Below are 21,457 nucleotides of genomic sequence, written 5' to 3' on the forward strand. Positions count from 1 at the left end.
CACAATCCCACTACCCTGTAAGAATCCCTATTAATATTTTGAGGTTTCCCATCTGTCTTCTTTCTGTGCATCTTGTATAAATAATGTAATCATACTCTAAATTAAAAGTGTGTTTTTACCCAGCAACATATTACATATCTTTGCTAATGTCATAGAGTATTAATATGGATTTTAATCACTGTTTATTGTTAGATATTGTGGCTTTACCATACTTTATGAGACGGATTGTTACTGTTGAACATCTGAGCTGTTTCAAAATTTTTTTATAAGTTATGCTGCAACAAGCATTCTTGAAATGTAAATCTGTCACAGATGTGGTAATCTCACTGAAGTGATGTTACTTGGTCAAAGACCAGACTACATTTGAAATGTCAGAATACGTTCCAGAAGGTCTGTGTCTTCAAAGGAACTTTTAGTTTATTTACAACAAGAAGGTACTCAAGGAAGGCAGGAACTCTATGCTGGACATACATGATATAATGGGAAAATATTTCAAAGGGATAAGGACATTGTTACACTGATTTTGCTTCCCTCTCTCAAGAAGGACTTTTAAATAAGAAAGATAGAAAAAAATTGACTAGAGAGAAGTAAAAGGCCATCAGAAAGCATATGAGTACTCAAAATAAATCAGGTCTTCTAGTGGAAATGAAATAGATCCCAAGATGCTAAGTGTTCCAGTTTTTTAGCTGCCGGAATGCAATATACCAGAAACGGAATGACTTTTAAAAAGGGGAATTTAATAAATTGCTAGTTTACAGTTCTAAGGCTGAGAAAATGTCCCAATTAAAACAAATCTATAGAAATGTCCAATCAAAGGCATCCATAGAAAGATATCTTGGTTCAAGAAGGCCAATGAAGTTCAGGGTTTCTCTCTCAAGTGAGAAGGCACATGGTGAACACAGTTCAGGGTTTCTCTCTCGGTTGGAAGGGCACATGGTGAACACGGTGTCATCTGCTAGCTTTCTCTCCGGCTTCCGGTTTCATGAAGCTCCCCAGGAGGCATTTTCCTTCTTCATCCCCAAAGGTTGTTGGCTCATGGACTCTGCTTCATAGTGCTGCAGCATTCTCTGCTCTCTCCGAATCTCTCATTCTCCAAAATGTTTCCTCTTTTATAGGACTCCAGTAAACCTAAGACCCACTTGAATGGGTGGAGACATGTCATCACCTAATCCAGTTTAACAACCAGTCTTGATTAAATCACATCTCCAGGGAGATGATCTAATTACAGTTTCAAACATACAGTATTGACTAACGATTAGAAGAAATGGCTGCCCTTACAAAATGGGATTAGGATTAAAACATAGCTTTTCTAGGGTACATACATCATTTCAAACCAGCACACTAAGAGAAAGTGCACATGTAATCATGGAACTGATGTCTATAAATTATAGAGGAATTATGAAGAATGAGTGAAGTGCTAAGAGAGTAGAAAATGCACAAGGTAAATTCTGAACGCTCAATATTGAATTTGAAATTGAGCCTATAAGAAGCCTATTTAGTAGTAGATGTTAAGTGAGTAGAAAGCAATAATCCCCTAAACAGTGTGAACATACCCAAAATAAATCATGTCATTTCTTGAATGAAGTCTACCTCATTTACATTTTTTTCTTTTTCTTTTTTTTTAGGGGAGTACATGGTCCCGGAATCAAACCCAGGTCTCCCGCATAGAAGGCAAGCATTCTACCACCGAATCACATGTGAACCTCTCATTTACATTTTAAAATACATTACTATTTGCCAAACATTAGGGACAGCAAAATCGATAGGCTAAGCCCTTGATTTTGAGGCTTGCTCTTGTGAAGCTTATGTATGTAGTGGAGAAGCTTAACCCACCTATAGGTGTGCCTAAGAGTCACCTCCAGAGGACCCCTTTTGTTGCTCAGATGTGGCCTCACTCTCTCTAAGCCCAACTCTGCAAGTGAAGCCATTGTCTTCCCCCCTACATGGGAGTGGGGTCAACTGAAGGAAGATCTTTCTAAACAGAGATACCCAACCCCAGAATAGAGGCCTCATAAGATGCCAAAGTCCATGTTGTTAGAAGAGGCTAGACAACTAGGATATTGGATGGCAAGTTTGTTTCAAAGATCTCTGAGAGACTTCTCAACCTGAAGATTCTATGCTTTTTTTTTGTAGTAACTTTCATGGTAGCCAGAGGATGATATGAATTCATATGGCCTGAGCAATAATCTATTATGAGTGGATTTGTGCCGATTGATGATTACATATGAATTGGAAAAGTGAGCTCCAATGTCTTGCCACGATTCTCTTTGACCCTACCCTATTCAATGTTTTCTGCCAGTCTTGGATGACAACACAGAGAGCTTGCTAACTAAGTTTAAAGCTGGCATAAACTAGGAAAGATGATAAATATTTAAAGAGAAGAATATTTTGACCAGCTGAAGCAAAGTAAGGGGTAGGTGGAGGTAGGAGAAGTCAAAAACAAATGTACAACAACACAAGCTGGTTGTTGTGTCCAAGAAGAAGGTGAAAGGGCCAGAGGAATGCTTCACCAAACTTTGATTTATGAGAGGATGAAGAATTCCTAGCTGGATTAGCAGAAACACAACAAGATGTCAAGAGCCTTGTAAGGCTGAAGGAATCCAAGTTGAGGCAAGAGTGTAAGAGAGAGGGGGGAGAAGAAAAGTTTCATCTTTAGAGCTGATAGAATGAGATGCTCCCCAGAGGATGTCTACACTTTCACATCAAGCTTAAGTGTCAGCCCCTCTGGGAAGCCTTCCCTGATTTCTCCCACCCACAACACTGACTTGAAAATTCATCACATATGCCCACATGGCATCTTTTCTTACCCCTATTATAGCCCTTATTACACTATAATTATATAATTATAATGATCAGTTACTTGTCTTCTCACAAATGAAAAGCTGATTGGGGAAGGATTTGTACCTTCTTCACTGTCATCCACTGGCATCAAGGTCAGGGTCTGGTACATAATAAGCACCCCATAAATATTAATTGGATAAATGAAGAAGCAGTGTCCTGTGCTAAACACAATAGTGATGACACTTGGAAGATCATCAAAGTCAAAGACACAAAGGAAAGTAAAAAATTTAAAGAATAAATAGAAGGAAAAGGAGGAAGAATGAGGAGGAGGAGGAAACAGAGGAATAGAGGGAGGAGAAAAATCTGAAACTCTGCCTTATGGAAGATCATGACAGAAATGAAGTTCATCCCTCAGATGGAGAAAAAATTCAGAACAATAAAAAGGAGCCCACGCATTTACAGGCCTTGTAAGAAGAGGGGAGTCTTGAGAGGGGTGTGGAGACCCGAGGTGGCCAACTGGGATGTATGCTGTCTTCTTGGAGTGTGTTGGTGGAAGCTACCTAATCTTCATGCTGCCACTCTTTCCTTCTGAGACAGGAAAAGCAGATAATTCTTTAGAAGTTTGGGCAAAGGAGGAAACTAATGGAGCCAAAGAGTTGTGAAGGAACAGACACTAAACCTGGTGATCCAGATTTAAATCCTAGCTCCTTCACTTACTCATCAAGGGGCCTTTGGCAAGTTATTGTATTTTACTCAGCCTCAGTTTTTCTACTTCAGTTGCCTACCTGCATCTATCCATAATAATACCTTTCTTTTTGGGCCTCAATGAAGATTAAATGGGATAACATATAATAACTATAAAACATTTAGCCCAACAAGTTCCTAGTATGCAATAGGCACTCAACAAACATTTCTCCATCTTGGTTGCATGGAAATTTCCCTTCCCACCCCACTTACTACTCCCTCTAAACATTTGGGTCTCCAAAAATATGATCTAGGAGGGGAATAGCTACCCTACAGGTGGTAGGAGAACTGTGGAGGCCCATTCACAAGATTTGTCCTCAGCACTATCCTATTTTACACTTTTCCCCCAATAACATATGCAATCACAAACTTTAGAAACTGCATACTAAAATTTACTGGAGAGGCATGCAACTAGGTGAAAGAATCTTTAGGACAGTATGTTGAGTGAAATAAGCCAGAAACCAAAAAACAAATATTATAATGACTCACTGATATGGACTAACAATAATGTACAAAGTCTGAGAATTGAATTCGAGAGCATAGGTTATCAGTGGAAGCCTTATTATAAAGGTTCCTAGTTTTAAGCTGTTACAGCAGTCACATCTATTCCTGAGTTCTAACAGTTATTTCTAAATTCTGAGATGCTGAGCTTTGTGTAAAGAATGGTCATTTTCTAGAATTTCAGAAATTCTGTGTGACACCTCAGATTCAGAGCTAGAAAGTCAGCATTACCCCAAACAACAACTGTTTAAAAGGCTAAAAAATTGATCAGACTTCATTAGAAATATGAAGCTTATCTGGATAGGATGAAGGTAAATTAGACTAAAGCATAAAGGATTATATAGACTGTATTTTAAAACTTCAACTTCTGTGTGAGACCAAAGGAAAATATATTTATTTGGTACAAATTTTTTGTTTTCTGTAGCACACTATCTAATTTAGCTTGTATGGTCAGTTTATTTGAACACCATAATTACATGGAACCTTGAAAAGGGAGTGAGACCTTGTTGGTTTGTATGGATTAATGTAATGCCCTGATACATTACAGACTAATCTGGGCAGAAAATAAAAAAAGCATTTGCAAAATCCCCTTGAGAGACTGGGGGAAAATGTGGACATATTAAACTTCCCCACCTTGGGAATTCCTGATATTCTTGCAGGCATTGGGAACTACCAATATAATAGGCCAAGCCCTTGATCTTAGGGCTTGCCCTTACTAAACTTATTCCTGCAAAAGAGAAGCTAAGCCTACCTATAATTATGCCTAAAAGTCACATCCAGAGAGTCTCTTTTGTTGCTCAAATGCGGCCTCTCTCTCTAAGCCAACTCTGCAGGTGAACTCACTGCCCTCCCCTCTATGTGGCACATAACTTCCAGGGGTGTAAATCTCCCTGGTAACATGAGACAGGACTCCCAGGGATGAGTTGGGTCCAGGCATTGTGGGATTGAGAAAGCCTTCTTGACCAAAATGGGGAAGAGAAATGAAACAAAATAAAGTGTCAGTGGCTGAGAGATTTCAAATAGAGTAAAAAAAGTCATTCTGGAGGTTATTCTTATGCAGTATATATATATATATCCTTTTTTAGGTTTTGGGGTATTGGAGTGGCTAGAAGGAAATGCCTGAAACTGTTGAACGGTAATCCAGTAACCTTGAATCTTGAAGATGATTGCCTAATTATATAGGTTTTATGGTGTGACTGTGTGATTATGAAAACCTTGTGACTGACAGTCCCTTTATCCAGTGTATGGACAGATGAGTAAGAAAATAAAAACAATAGATAAATAAATAATAAGGGAGATTAGGGACATGGGATGTTTTGTGTGTTCTTTTTTATTTTTATTTTTATTCTTATCTTAATTTTTTTGGAGGAACAAAAACGTTCAAAAATTGATTGTGGTGATGAGTGCACAGCTATGTGATCATACTATGAATCATTGATTGTATACTTTGGGTGATTATATAGTGTGTGAACATATCTCAATAAAATTGCATTAAAATGTATTGGAGACAAAAGAAAGTCAAATTGAATAGGACTATGAATGATGGTAACATATCACATTTGATATCTTATCTTCTGTTTAAATTTATGGGAAAAAGGAATTGAAGTCTGTACCAGCATGTGTTAGTTAGATTCAGTTGTCAACTTGGCCAGGTGAGCACACCTAGTCTTGTTGCTGCGGACATAAGCCAACCATACGTGAACCTCATCTGTTGCCAATTACATCTGCAGTCAGCTAGGAGGCGTGTCTGCTGCAATGAGTGATGTTTGACTTAATTGGCTGGTGTTTAAATGAGAAATTGCAACGCAGCACTGCTAGCAGCTCAGCATTCCTCATCTCGGCACTCGCAGCTCAGCCCAGGCCTTTGGAGATGCAGAAAGAAGTCACCCCGGGGAAAGTTGTTGGAACCCAGGGGCCTGGAGTGAAGACCAGCAGAGACCATGCCTTCCATGTAAGAAAGAACCTCAGTGGAAAGTAAGCTGCCTTTCCTCTGAAGAACCAACAAAATAAATCCCCTTTTATTAAAAGCCAGTCCGTCTCTGGTATGTTGCATTCCGGCAGCTAGCAAACTAGAACACAGCATGACTCAAATAAATGAAATTTATCCCAAATATCTTCAGGCTATCCTTACACCAAACAGTCTAGATGACTCAGAGGACAAAGCAACACGTCTGGTTCTTGTACCAGAAATGTGAGTCTTGTATTTCTGAATAAATGCATTCTCATAAGTGTGGAAGACAGAATTTAGTCTGGCATTTTAAAGAAAAAAAAAGAGGATTTCTGAGAGCAAGTATAACCATGGGTAACCAAATATCACTGCTATTAAAGAGCCTGTCCTGTGAGACATGAGAGTGTAATCTGGCTTCTCACTACTGCCTCTGCTGGGTCATCAGTACCGTGGGATACTTGAACCAGATCTCACAACTTTTGGTGTCTGGAGGGAGGGGCTTGGTGATGTGGAGGTTATTGCTAGGGAGGCAGCTGGCTGCCTATGAAGAAATGCCCAGGAAAAAAGGCTAATAGCCTCTGAGCTCCGAAAGTAGCAGAATTAAAACTTCTTAAATTCTTCTTGTCAGCAATAGTGCTAATCTCCAATTCAGCATCAAGTTTACCCCGCAAATATGTGCTAAGTGCCTTATACCTGAAGAGTTTAGAAGACTGTGGGAGTAAGGAATAATGCAGGTGATGATAAATACCTAGGCCAGGAATTGGCTTGGTAAACACTAGAAAGCTGAAAACCCTCTGCAGATATTCTTGTTTATTCATTTTGTTCAGATGACACAAAATAGGCAATTTATACACCATTCATACAACAAATATTCAACGACTGTTTACCATGTTCCTGGCATTGTTTATATGCCAGGGATACAGTGGTGAACAGGACAGAGTCCCTGCCCTAGTCAATCAATGTTTCAGGAGTGAATGAATAAATGCAGGAATGAATGAATAAAGCCAAAGATGTGCAGGGCTTCAAGGACTTTTGGCTGTGCTTCAAGAGGAACGCATTTAGCTTTGGCAAAAACAAAATAAACATATTTCTGGGGAAAAGCACTTGATCACCTTGCTTTTCTCATCTAGTGCCAATTTATGTTGGATTTTCCCCTTTTTTCATTTGGTTTTGAATTCTTCTCCAAAGAAAGTTATTCTGTGGTGTACATTCTATCCGTTTAATAAAGCAGGTCTAATTAAGCATCAACTAGCAACTGTCTCTCATCCCCTGTAAACTGACACCTGAGAAACTTCTCCAAAGAACTTTGGTTTAAAAGTCCTCTTTTACCTTTAAAAAAGCAATCACATGACTTCTCAAGTAGCCAAAGCTTTGGGGGTAACTTAATGAAAGCATTTGGTTACTATTCCTTTGTATTTTTCGGTGATAGTTCCAAACAGAGCCAATTATATTCTAGGGACTTATTCAGAAAAGTGAAAGAAGTTAGCCAGAAAATGGGAACAAAATTGTGCTTTTACTGTTTGTGAAGATACTGCCCAAAAAGCCACTGATCTTCAAGGGATTGATTGTGCAATATTTTCTAAAATCAACAAGACTGCAAAATCACCAGTCTAATTATTGCTGTCATCATAATGGCCAGAATGCCTGTGAAGATGGAGAATTATAATAGAATGCTGGCTCCCTCCAGCAAAATAAGACACAGAGAAACTACAGAGCAATATATGAACTTTAGGGATTAAAGAGGGAAAAAAGAAGGAAGAGGAGATGAGGAAGATAAAGAAGGAGGAGGAGGAGTAGAAAGGAAGGAAGAGGAGAAGGAAGAGAAAGGGGGGACAAGTAAAAGGAGGAAGGAAAAGGAAAAGAAGGAGAAGAGGAGGGAGGTGAAAGAAGGGGAAGAGGAAAAAGAAAGAGAAAAAAAATCTAGGTTGATGGATGGCTGCTTTGAACTGGGTGTGTGTGCCTCTAGTGGTGCTGTGGGTTGTGGCTGCAGCCTAGGATGGCAAGTGATTGATATTCTAGGAGGATAAGTTGGAGAAACAAAATTAGTTGTACTTCTGCCTTTTCTGCTCCATTTTTTTAGGGCAATAACTACCTGCTTTCTCTCTTCAGAAATCCACAGCAGTGGACAAACAACGGATGCAGGAGAATCAAAGCAGAGCGGAAGCGCAGCTGAAGAGGGAAAGCAAAGAAAGCAAATGGGACCGAATAGCTTCAAGAGCCCTCCCTTCCACCATAAGCTCCTCCTGCAAGCAAAGTGACATCCCTTTGCCAGGCCCCATTCTCTCTGAGCGTTTGAAAACAAAGCCCGAGTCACGGAAGGGTTGCCAGGTAGGTGATTCCTAAGGAGAATAACTGGGAGTCCTAAGGCTTTTCTCCTCTCTCCTTGAACTCACAGGGGTTGACACAAACTAGAACAGGGTTTTGTGGAAGTAGCACTGTTGACATTCTGGCTTAAATAATCCTTTGTTGCAAAAGATTGTCCTGGGCATTGTAGGATGTTTAGTAGCATCTCTGACCTCTATCCACTAGATGCAGTAGTTTCCCTTATTTGTGACAAAGATGTCCCCAGACATTGCCAAGTGTCCCCTCGGGGTAAAATCTCATGGTTAAGGACCGGTGGTCTTGAGTCTGGCCCAATAAAAGTTATCAAAGTAGCCCACATGACCCCACAGGCAAATGAGAGACAACTGAGCAAAGCAACTACCTCAAAAAGTAGTCCGATGCTTGCATCCCTAAACAATATAGCTTAGTTTTACCCATATTTGAAATTTATATAAATGGAATATTATTGCAAATGGAATTTCATTGTATTCTTACTTCTTTTACTCAACATTGTTTGTAAGATTCATACATGTTTTTACATGTCCTGCTATTTGTTCAGGATCCAGGCTGATGCAACATTCGGGGAAACCAAAGAAATACAAAGCTTCACTCCTGACTTTAAAGGCTTACCAATGCAAATGGGCAAGTAAGACATAACATAGCCGGTTCTCCACGTCCTATCAAAAGCTAAGATTGACCCAAACTGATGCCAACCAAACAATTGGCCATGTTCCATTAATTTCTTAGACTAGAACACAAACTTTCCAGGTGATAAAATAGGAGATGCTTAAGCAAAGGGTAGATACAGATAGAGCCCATTATCAACAGCCATCACCCATGTACCAGAGTACATAGGGGATAACCACAGATTTGGTTGGGCTGGAAACTGAAATTGAAGTTGAGGCCAAAGAGCCAAACATTCGAAGATTAGCAGACAGCTCCTAGCTGGGTGAAGGTGGGGGATTTTGTGATGAATTGATAATGTCTGTATTAGATTTGAGAGTGGGGAGAGGAAGCCCATTTATGATGCATCAGTATCCCCACTCTAGGTCTAATCCAGTTTATTGCCAAATGAACTGGGTAGGGCAATACAGATCAATTCACTTGTACTTCGTTGGAAGAAAAATGATGTCAGATTCCTTGCTCATATACATACAAAGCACAGACTTTGTTTTGCTTTGCTAATGCTGCCAGAATGCAATATAACAGAAATGGGTTGGCTTTTATAAAGGGGATTCATTAGGTTATAAATTTACAGTTCTGAGGTCTTGAAAATGTCCAAATTAAGGCATCCAGAGAAAGATATCTTGATTTAGAAGAAAAGACGATGGTATTTGGGGTTTCTCCATCACATGGGAAGGTATATGGTGATGTCTGCTGTCCTTCTCTTCTAACATGTGGTTTCAAACAGCTCTCTCAGCTCCTGTGAGTTTTTTTGACTTCTTCAAACTTCTGTATCAAGGCCTCAGCCATCTGTGTTGGCTCTCCAAGCATCTGTTTGGATGCTTCTCCAAAATATCCCCCTTTTAAAGGACTCAAAAAGAGTAAAGGCCCACCATGAATAAGCAGAGTTACATCCATGGAAACAACCTAATCAAAAGGTCCTGCTCAAACAATAAGTCTGCCCCAAAATATTGGACTAGGATTAAAAGAACACAGCTGTTCTAATTTGTAAGCTTCTGGAATGCAATATACCAGAAACAGAGAAGCTTTTTATAAAGGGGGAATTTATTAAGTTGCAAGTTTAAAGTTCTAAAGCCATGAACATCTCCAAATTAAAGCAAGTCTATAAAAATGACCAAATTAAGGCACCAGCAACAGGTTTCCTTCACTCAAGAAAGGCCAATGAAGTTCAGAGTTTCTCTCTCGACTGGAAAGGTACATGGCAAACATGGCGACGTCTACTAGCTTTCTCACCAGGCTTGTCTCATGAAGCTCCCCAGGGGTATTTTCCTTCTACATCTCCAAGGTCTCTGTCTGTATGGGCTCTGTGGGTCTTGTGGCTCTGTTGGTGGCTCTGGGGCTGTCTCCAAAATGCTTCCTCTTTTTAGGATTCTAGTAAACTGATCAAGATCCACCTGGAATGGGTGGAGTCTCATCTCCATCTAATCAAGTTTCTAGCCTACAGCACCGAATAGGGATTAAAAATCCACAAAATGGATCAGGATTAAAATATGGCTCTTCTAGGGCACACAATCCTTTCAAACCAGCACAATGGCTTTTCTGGGGTACATAACATTTTCAAACCAGCACAGACATTTCTTTGGTATCAGGGCATTCCATGTGTGCTAAGCTTTCATTGTAAATTATGACTGTACCATAGCTTTCACTGAAAAAAATCTGGTGCATTTTAGTCACGTGTTTCTTTCAATTATTGTAACTTGACCATTTCCTTGAAAGTGTCTCCTGATTTCTTTGTAACTGAGGACAAACATCATATTGAAAATTTAAGTCAAGTCTGAAGGCTGAAAAAGAAAATGAAATCCAAGATCTTTCTGTGGGATAATTGCACTCCACCACTACCAGCACAACCCTCCCATGTGCACAAACTCACACATGCATGCCTGCTCCTATGAGCACAAACATGTGCATCCATACACCACACACAAACACAAACACAGCACAGCACATACACCACACTAAAGCATGAAACATATACAGAGAGGAACACGCATACATGCACACACCATATATACATACCCCACATGTACACAGACTGCTCATATATGTACACACACACACATCCCACATATGCATATACAGCCACACATCAAACCCACACACAGAAAAAAGCAAATCACACAACACAGACACTATTCACATACACAGATATACCACAGACATGCCGCATCACACTATGCACACCACACTCACACACACACCATGCCACACACATAAACATGAAAGCATTTTACACTTTACCTTTCTCTCATACACTATTATAAACACAAGTCTATCTCATTAAACTTTAGTCTTTATGACCTTCCCTAGCACTTGACTATATGATTAGCTAAAGCAGAATTCTTGCTTAGTAAATATTGCAATCTAGCAGCTGTCACTCTGAAACTTAAAGATGTAGTTTTTCAAGTATGAATAGTATTAAGTAATATTTTATCTGATTTATAGCCATTTTGCCTCTCAAATCTACTACTCCCAAGTTATGATAACAAAACCTCAAATCAAAATTACAAGCTGCATAACTTGCAGTTGAGCACATAGGTAAGGGGGTTAGAATATAGCATATGTGAATTTGAGTCATAGATGTGCCTTCTTAACCATGTCGCTTTGAGTAAGCTGAGGACTGCAAGCTTTAGTTTTCTTCACTGTAGAAACAGGATGATGTTAACAAGTTCCCCACAGAGTAGTTGTAAGAATTAAATACTATAATGCACATAAAGTGTGTGGCTCCTTCCCTGGTGTATACTGAGTGCTCAATAAATATTAGCTATCTTTATTATTTCTCAAAAGATATCAATAGCTTTAGGACCCAGCAAATCCAACTCTGTGAGCTTAATTTCTGGAAGAAGAAATGCAATAATAACTTCAACAAGTAAAGAAAGATTATGTTAACTTGAGGAAAGCCAAGTGTAACAGAATCATGCATTGTGATTTGTGCCTGATTCACAATAAAAGCCTTCTAGGATTCTGCACTGCAGTGTACTAATACAACCCAGAGAAGCAAATTAAAAAGAGGGCATAGGAATGAAAGCCTCATGGGAATCCATGGGGACTACGCAATCAGATATTGCCAATGATATTCAGAGAAGACTTCGAAAGCAAAGATTCCCCCATAATTTCTAAGTATTTGAAACTATTTTCTGTACATATCTTTCCTAAAAAGGGCAGGAGGACAAAAAGAAAGTGAAATCAATTTTGCTGATTCTGCTAAATTTGTTCTAATCCATCCTATATTTAGTGAGAAATGTGTGGTTTAGGATTTTATTTATTAAGAAGTGCTAGATAGAGAAGAATCTCTCTCTCCAATATATTCTTTAGTAAACCTCACCATGGCCTTCACCTCTTCCTCCATTAACAGCTAGAATTGCCAAGATAAATTCACATCCAAGAAGCCACACAAAATGAATGCATCACCACCAACACCAAGAATTTCAAGTTCATTTTTCATATTTCTAAGAAGGTTTAACCCTTTAGGGTGAGGGATGTGGAGGTAATTTGGAAGTCTAAGTCTGCTGCCCTAACCTCACATCTATTCCGAGAACAAATAGAATACCCTTTCAGCAAACTTCAGATCAAATGCTGCCAGTTCAAAGTGAAGAAGGGAATCCTAGTGTGGGCATCATTTACATTTTTGTCCTATTCATTTCCCAATGAGGGAGAATGTAAAGAGGCCATGAGGGGAAAGCCATCAACCCTTTATCTCCAACATTTGGGTCAACTAGAGCATGCACACACATCCCAAGATCAGTTGGGGAGAAACTGACCCAGTGGAGTCACTCTGATCAAAGAGTTAGAAGAGATAACCTCAGATCTCAAAGTGGGAACTTCAGACCACAGCACAGAAAAGGTTGCCGGAGGGCAGGCAGAACTGTGATCCCAAGCAGGGCTACCTGTTTGTTGCCTTCCCCACCTTGCCTCTTGTTAGAACATATATAAATTCCTCAGTAGAGGGCACTCTTGATGAGGCATAATCTCAGTCCAACTAAGTAGTTCTGGAAACCAAGTGCCCACCTAAGGGCATTAGGGAGACACCTACACAGAGATTTATGTGGGAGGATGAAAGGAAAGAGCACACACAGGGCGATGCAAAGACCCAAACACCCACCTCGTCTGCTCCACATCCCCAACACACAAGCACAAGGCAGGAAGACAACAAGGGACTAGGAAGCAGTGATGGCCACTGCCAAACTGGCTTAACCATTTCAGATTGGGTTATTCAGTAGTTCTTTGGCACAATCTGCAATTTATTTTCAAATCTGGTCAATGATCTTGGGAAAAGAAAATGTTTTAAAGCATCTGTCACTTTTCACAGCAATAGTAGAAGATTTGGAGATATATCAGTCTTATGTGGCTTTTATATAGCTTTAACACCAAGTTTTATTAAACTCTATTTTGCTTTAGCTTGGTTTGTATGTTTTTTGTTTGGTTGGTTTTTGCACAATATCCTCAAGAAGTTTCAATTCTTGTCATTATTTTAAGCAGTTTTTTTTCCAGGGAAAATTGTGGCTAAATGAAATTTGCACTTGGCACATATATGCAACCCCTATAAATTCCTTCCTTCTGCCACTCATTGTCGAGCCCCCTAGATCTTTAATCCTCATATTCTTTCCCATGGCTGTTTTATTCATGCTGAGTTGAGGTTCTAGTTTTGTGAACTGAAGGGTGGGGATAGGGGTATGTTAGGAGCAGGAGTCTTTGAATAAAACAATACCAATGATTTGTTGCAAGATGGAGAACATTAGAAATAATCCAAAAAGAGACAAGTCACTCAAGTCTTCCATATCCTGTGCTGTAATCTCCACCATCTATTCTGACTCCCATTTCTAGCTCCTTCCCATCTCCTGTAGACCAAAATGAAACCCAATGCTCATATTCATCATGCATCATTAGCAAAATATCCCTTATTGCAACTTAACTTATGAGCATTCCATTCACTTCCATGCCCTAACTGAAACCTAGCTGTCCCCTGAGGGTACTAGTTCACTCACAGCCCTCTTAAATGCCACTCTCTCCCAACACCTGTACATTGGGTCTGAAGAAAGGTAATTAGGTGCCTTTCTTGCTCTTTATTACTACTTCCATTTCTTTTTCCTTCCAGACCCCTAAAATCACCAGCTTTGATTCTCAGATCATTAGATTATACCATTCTATATCTGTCCTTGTTACAACTGATGATTTTAATTATCTTGATATTGTCATTACCAGTAACTGCTTTCCCACCATAATCTAATTTCTACTGTCCCAGTTTTTCAACCTGCCCACTGCCTAGCTTTACACCTCACTTTCCCTAATGCCTCAACTTCATTAGTCCTTTGACCTCAGCAGGACCTATAATCCGTAAATTCTTCCCACTTTTAAGCAGTCTTCCCCATTGTGTTTTCACTTTTCTCCTTTCCCAAGTTAAACACCATAGTCAATTGTTATAATCATTTGCCTGGCTATGCTTTAAATTCATGATCACTAACTTCAAGTGGTACCTTAATGTTGCTTGGAAATCACACTATTTTCCCCTAGTTCATTCATTCTCCCACCCCCTAGATGGTTAATTCCCTCTCTTCCTTCCTCAAACTCCTAGCCTCTCTTCTCCTGTCTTTTATCTAATGAGTTTGATTTCTGTTACTGAGAAAAAAGAAGCAATCAGTAAGGAACTTCCATAAGTTTACACCACCATGTCCACTCACCTATTGCATCTATGCCCACATAGCTACCTTCTCTCTTATTATTGCGGAGTGAACTCTCTGTACTTTTTCGTGTACCTCCATAATTACCATGGATCCCACCTCCTCTCATTTAATCAGAAATTCTCCATTTTCCCTCCTACATCAACAATTTCCATAACCACAATATCTGCTATTTCGCTTTTCTTAAAAAATTAAAGAACTTTCTTGATCCCCCACTTTCTTCATTTCTCTCCTTTCATAGAAAATTCAGTAAAGAATTGTCAGTACTCACCCAGTCAAATTTCTCTCTTTCCATTGCCTCTTGGACCCACTCAAATCAGACTTTCATTCAGATCACTCAACCAAAACTGCTCTTGTCAAGATCACCAATGTCTCCATGTTGCTAAATCTAAGGTCAATGCTGAATGTCTTCTGATTGTCCCATTAGCAGCATTTGATACAGTAGCTCCCTTACTCCTTCTTGGAACATTCTCTTCACTTGACTTCTAAGATACCACACTTGCCTAGTTTCTCCCTAACTCTCTATCCACCCCTCTCAGTCTCCTTTGTTCATTCTAAATATTGGAGGGAGCTCTCCCTTTTTTCTAGCCATGCTCTCTCTTTTGTGAATCTCATTGAATTTCATGGCTTTAAATACTGTCTTTGTGCTGATCACTCTCAAATTTATAAATTTCTGATCCATTCCTCTCCCTTGAACCTTAGACTTATATGTCCATTTGCCTACTTCATATATCCATCTGGATTTCTATAGACATTTTAAACTTGTATCAAAACCTGAGCTTCTGTCTCTCCTGTCCCCAACCCCCTTCCCCAAATTCTGCTCTTTTCATAGACATCGCCAATTTCCATTCTTCCATTTTTCAAGCCAAACATCTTAGGATCGTGTTATTCCTCTTTGTCTCTCACACCTTACATTCAATCTTTCAGTAAATCCTATCTATTCTGTCTTCACAATTTATCCAAAATCCAGCCTCTTCTCACACTCTTCACAGCTACATCCTTGTCCAAGCCACACCATTGCTCATTTATTTATTGCAATAGTTGCCCAACTCTCTACTCTATTCCAGCCTCACATCTATAGTCTATTCCCCATATCGCAACCATAGTGAACATGCTAAAAAGTTATAATATATACTCTGCCAAACCTTTCCCATGGCTTCTCAAAAAGGATAAAGCCCAGAGTCCTCCCAGTAGCCTACAAGGTTCTAAACAATCTGGCCTCTCTGTCCTCCACTCCTATACACTCCTGGTCACTCACTCCACTCCAACCACAGTGCCTCCTTCCTATTCCCCAAAAGCACTAGACATGTGTCTGCTGCCGGAGTCATTATTGTTGGGATTCCCTTCAACTGGGATGCTCTACAGTTAACTGCATGACCCCCTCATTTCCTTTCAGGCTCTATTCAAATGTCACTCTCTTAGCGACGCTTTCCCTGCCCACCCTATGTAAAATTGTGTCACCACTCTTGCTATCATCTCAACCAAAGTGGCTTCTACTCCTTCCTTTCTTTATTACTCTCCCTAGCCCTTGACAATCTCTAAGGAAATGTGTATCTTACTTATCTTGATTATTGTTTGTCTCTTTCACTATGATGTAAACACCTCAAGGACTGGGATGTTTGTTTATTCACAGCTGTATCCCCAGTGCTTAGCATAGTGTCTGGCACATGATAAATGTTCATTTGGTGGCATGCATGCATATACATATACAGATAGACACAGTACATATCTACATTCATGCTAGGCATTGAGGATAGAGTGGGAACATGAAAGCCAATGAAACACAAATCCTCTATCTGAAGTGTTAATAGTCCTGAAGAGGAAATGCTAAATGTACATAAATCACTATAATACTAGGCAGTTTGTGATAAATGCCTTGACAAGAGGCAGACAGTGGGCAATAGAAATTCTAAAGCAGCTTGAGAAGACTATGAATATGTGGCTGGCAGCCACTCTGCCCAAGAAGACTGATCTGAATTGGGTTCATTGTTTATTAATTAGGGTAGGACTGAACTGAAAAGAGAAACTTTACATTGGCATTCAGGCAGCCATATACATGTATAATGTGCCAGGCACTCTACGAGTCACTGGATATTCAGTGGTGAACACATCAGACAAGGTCCTTCCCCTTATGAAGTTTATAGTCAAGTTATAGAGAAAGTGGCTATGACTGGATTGGAGGTATCAATTTAAGTATCTAAAAGTGTAGCCCTGAACAACTGCAAAATGCAGAGCTTGAGGAACTATCCAGCCTGTAGTAGAATTGGATTTGATATGTTAAGAAAAAGACTTAAGGGTTAAAATTTTAGGCTAGATCAAATAAATGAAATTTTAATCTATGAATATAACTTTTATCCTTGTGGCCCATAAGAGCTCTTGCATTCTATGGCACCTGAAAGCCAAAGGAAACATTCTGTTGAGTAAGCTTTGGGTAGATGTAGAAGGAAGAGCCCCAGTGCTCAGAAGCAAGATATCATGAAGAAGTGATATTTATGACAGAGGTGAGAAGTTAATGTTGACTAAAGTTATCAGGGTGACTTTATGGAGAAGGTTAAATTTCTGTTTAAAAACAGTATAAGTTTAAATGGGAAAAGAAGGGAGTAATTTGTCAGTGCTTTAGACTAGACCCAGCAGAGGCCGAAATGGTGGTATAAGATGAGAGGAGAAGGTCAACCTCATAGAACAAGGTCATGTTGCCCAAGACCATGGACTCATATACCACTGGTGATGTTGACCTTCATGCACAAGAATGGCCTTACCTGACATGAAAATATTGAAATACTTCCACATTCTCTAATAAACAGCTAGTAGTTCTAGTCCCCATACCTCTTGTTGTCTCAGCTCTCCTATCCTCTCCCCACCCCACCTTCCTAGATTTCTCTATAATCTTTCAAGGGAAGGCCCATCAGAAGCCATGAGGACATGGAGGACATCTGTTATGATTGGTGGGTGCCTGTGCAGTGTTGGAAGCGAAATATTTTTAATATTACATCTGCATGCAAATACAACATTGACTTCACTCCCCTAAGGAATATAGTAAGTTCTCCATTAACCTGAACTCACCAAAAGAACTTTTATTCACTCAAAATTGTGTGAGCACTTTCCTTCTAAAAAGAGACAACTCACAAGAAAAATCAAAATCAAGGAATTTTTGAAAATAACTAATTTTCTGGCACAAGCCTCCTACAGAGTAAGCCTTTCTTAACTGCTAGCTGTGGTTATAATTGCACTTTTTATAAAAAACAGTATTTCTCTTATGATGTAATAGCACATTTTTATTTTGAAAATATAGGAAATGAACATAGAACAAAAAACACATTTATCACTCAGATTATTTCTTTTAAAAATTTGGTGTATATTTTTTAGACAATATGTTACAAACTATATCCTTTTTAAAGTATATTTTAGACATTTTTGTGTCATTTTAATGGCAAAAAGCATATAAGGCAAATTTTGGATAAGGGAAAGAGTTGGTTTCCTAGTGACTCCTTAATATAAGGTTTTTTTTTTTAAAAGTTTTTATCCATGGGATATTATCTGGAAGGCAGGTGTCAGTTAAGTCCAGATATCATACATGTGCCTAAAATTATCTAAAAAGAACTTACCATATGACTCTCCCCTGATATTTTTGTTCCCCCAGCAGTATCAGTCTACTCTCCAGCTGTTTAATTTCTTTTTTATCATATCAAACAATCCATAGTCTGCTTCAGGATGGCTGTCTAGCTGGCATTCTCAGAGGGCCAAGAACCAGTCAATTCATGTCAGAACACATACGCACATACTTCCTGCCAAGAATACTGCTGAAAACTGCCACATTATGTGCCAAGGAAAGAAGACACTTTCAGGTCCTTTCTCATGACAGTGGCTCTTTCATCCTGAACAGATTTAATAGCAGTAGTTATTTGACAGAGCTCAAAGCCACATTGGCAGGGAAATAGTTTTCCTCTTGAACTGATTTTGCCTTTGAGTCGTCTAAGTATGATTGACTGCATTCATTTTTTCCCTGTACCAGACCTTATCTAGATAATATATAAGCACTGATCATGACTCTTGATTCTTTTCTCCTTTCTTTCCCAAGTGATGTTCTTGCTCCCCAAAGTCCCATCTGAGAAATTATCTGACTGGGAAATGAGTCAGCTACTTTATATTTCCCATCGATCCTGATCACAATTTATGGTTTTGTTATATTTCTGATGGTACATTATAGCAGGCCAGAGCATGAAGGGAAACTAGAGATTGAGTTCATGTCATAAGTGAAAAAAGGAAAGGACCCTATTTTTTGGTACAATCCTATATATGTAATCTTCTGTGTTAACAGAAGATTCCATTTATGTAGAAGAGTTGGTCTCAAAGGAAGAAAGGAGAATGCATTAGAATTGGAAGAAAGGTGGAATTTGAGATTCTTAATGCTAATTAAAAGGGGGCATATGCTCCCAAAAGTTTGAAAAATATATTTCCATTAAGAGAACACTAATTAAGTACCATAAGTCTTCCTAGCAGGCATCCTCAGACCAAATATATTCCCTTAGAATTGTGTGTAAACTGGGTTTTTAGATTTAATGAGTTTCACTGTGGAGTTTCCCATTCAATTGAGTAAAGTTTACAGGATTGAGGGCTGAGATGACAGACATCACAATAATCTGAAAACATTTTTACTATAAACTGATTACTTAGTATTTTTACTGAAACATGGATGCCATACTGATTTATTCTGAAGCCCCCATTTCATAGAACATTGCGGGTGGAAGGGTTCTCCCTTTCTAACATGTCTTCAAAGCCTTTTTATCCTCTACACATTATTTCATTTATCCTCAAAGGTATTAAAAAATTTTTTTGACATTGAAACTAACTATGGAACCAATATTGCTTAAGATGAGGTGTCTTTGTTTAAAAATTGCTTAATATGCTAAAGTGAAACCTGTCTTATCTACCTCTCAAGCCTGTTTTGTGGATTGACTGAACAGAAGAGCCCCTGGAAAACACTCACTGTAAACAAATGAGAGTTGTTATTATCATAAAAATGGTCATGCTCTTGTAGTCAAAATATTTAGCAATGATAATAATAGCATAATTACAAAGGAATTTGATTTTTCCATTCTGTCCTGCTGGTAGATTAGAACAGACGCTGCTAATAAAGTGGCTTTTTCTGTAAGAATGAGGTTACAGGTATTTGTGCGGTGTTGTTCTGTCATTCTTTCCACATAATTTTTTTCCTATTCCCACTACTGCTTGATTTGTAGGGAACTGCTCTAGTCCCCTAAGAAATGTGTCAAAAGGGCACAAGGAGAATGCAGCTGCAGTTGGGGCAGTCTCCTCAGGGCTCTGCTCCTGTAAGCCCCACCACAGGCTATGAGCTGGGAAACCTCCTAGGTGGATGCTGCCATTTGGGGAACCCCTGGGGGGAGTGGGAGTGCTTCTAGGGCTGCTTTTATGCTCCAGGTGGAAATTCTTAGATGCCTAGAATTCACAAAAACCCACTGTGAGTTTCCTGTATAGTTGTCACCTCAAGAAGCAAACAGTCACTTTTCATAACCTGTATGAACCTTTGACCAGGGCAGTCAAAGCTTTGCAAATTGTGACCAGTGAACCATTGGCCTAAGGACTCTCGGTCCTTTCCCACAACCTGCTGAATCAGAACCTCTAGAGTATAGCCCAGGAATCTATATATTTTACAATTTCCCCTGGTGATTTTCATGCATTCTAAAATTTGGGAACCAGTTTGCACAGGGGCTTGAGGCCTGATCTCTAAGGTGCAATATGAACTGGGCCTGACAATACAGCAGAGTAAAGCTTCATTGAGCTGAAAGACTCATTAGTGTTTCATACTCATTCCCCAGTAGGGCCAATAGTGAGAGGGTACCCTCCGTGTAAGCAGTTATGAGGATGCCAAGTCAGTATAAGGCCAGATTTTTTCTTCTCAACATGCTTTCTTTCCAATGTCATTGGTTCTGGGTATTTCTTGACACTCAAATGCAAACTTTTCAAAATGTTTTCTTTAATTCAACAAACACCAATGAACACCCACCATGAGCTGGGTCTTGTGCTTGTCACCAGCATGACAGAGATGAATAGAATAAGATCCTTCCCATCAAAGAGCTCACCACCTAATCCTTTCTTCTTAACTTCCTCTAGCAATTGCCACAGAGCAACCACCTCATTCCAGACAGTGAAATTCTAGAAATTTCCCAGTTGAGTGGTTTTTTCACTATGTTACTTAGAGCTCTGAGATGCTTTAGAGAATCCCCAGGGAATGCGTAGGGGTGGATTAAGAAGAGGTTGTAAAAATACTTCCTGTTGAATCAATCATAGCAGTTGCAGTTTTTTCTACTTATTTTTTTTTTATTATGGTTCCATATAAGATTTCAGTTAAGACCAGAGAGAAATTTTATAGTACCCTAGAACAGACATATTATCAAGCATTTATTTTCAACGAAGAGTTGGCAACTCTATTTTCAGCTCTCTCCTTCTTGTCTTCTTTTGATATTTCTGGCTAATCAGAGAGAATATGTCAGACAAGTGCTTACGTGGCATAAATTCTCTCCCCACATTAAGCTTTAATAAAGGTATTTTGTACTCATGGGTGCTGGAGGCAGTGGAAACATAAGCTCTCAGTGAAACTCCTAAACTGGCTTTTCACTTAGAAGAAGAAGTTTTGGGAACCATGTCAAGCTCCACGAGGATTATTTTAAACCACAAACCATGACTCTCCCATTTCTCAAATTCTCTCTCTGGTTCCAACCTGCTCCAGTCTTGATCCAAGCTAATCTCTTTGCTAAACTCCCCACTGGCCTGTGGATGAGCA

The 21,457-nt window shown here is 39.3% G+C and overlaps 1 long non-coding RNA gene across 1 annotated transcript in view; it reads left to right on the forward strand.

Moving 5' to 3' along the window:
* The first annotated feature begins 7,685 nt into the window (after positions 1-7,685).
* Positions 7,686-21,457, forward strand: part of LOC143653131 (uncharacterized) — a 46,577-nt gene continuing 32,805 nt past the window's right edge. The window contains exons 1-2 of the long non-coding RNA XR_013161117.1: positions 7,686-7,854; positions 8,084-8,302. This is a non-coding gene — a long non-coding RNA (uncharacterized LOC143653131). The remainder of the gene's footprint in view (positions 7,855-8,083; positions 8,303-21,457) is intronic.

This window comes from Tamandua tetradactyla, chromosome 13, assembly GCF_023851605.1.
Source record: "Tamandua tetradactyla isolate mTamTet1 chromosome 13, mTamTet1.pri, whole genome shotgun sequence".
Lineage (NCBI taxonomy): Eukaryota > Metazoa > Chordata > Mammalia > Pilosa > Myrmecophagidae > Tamandua > Tamandua tetradactyla.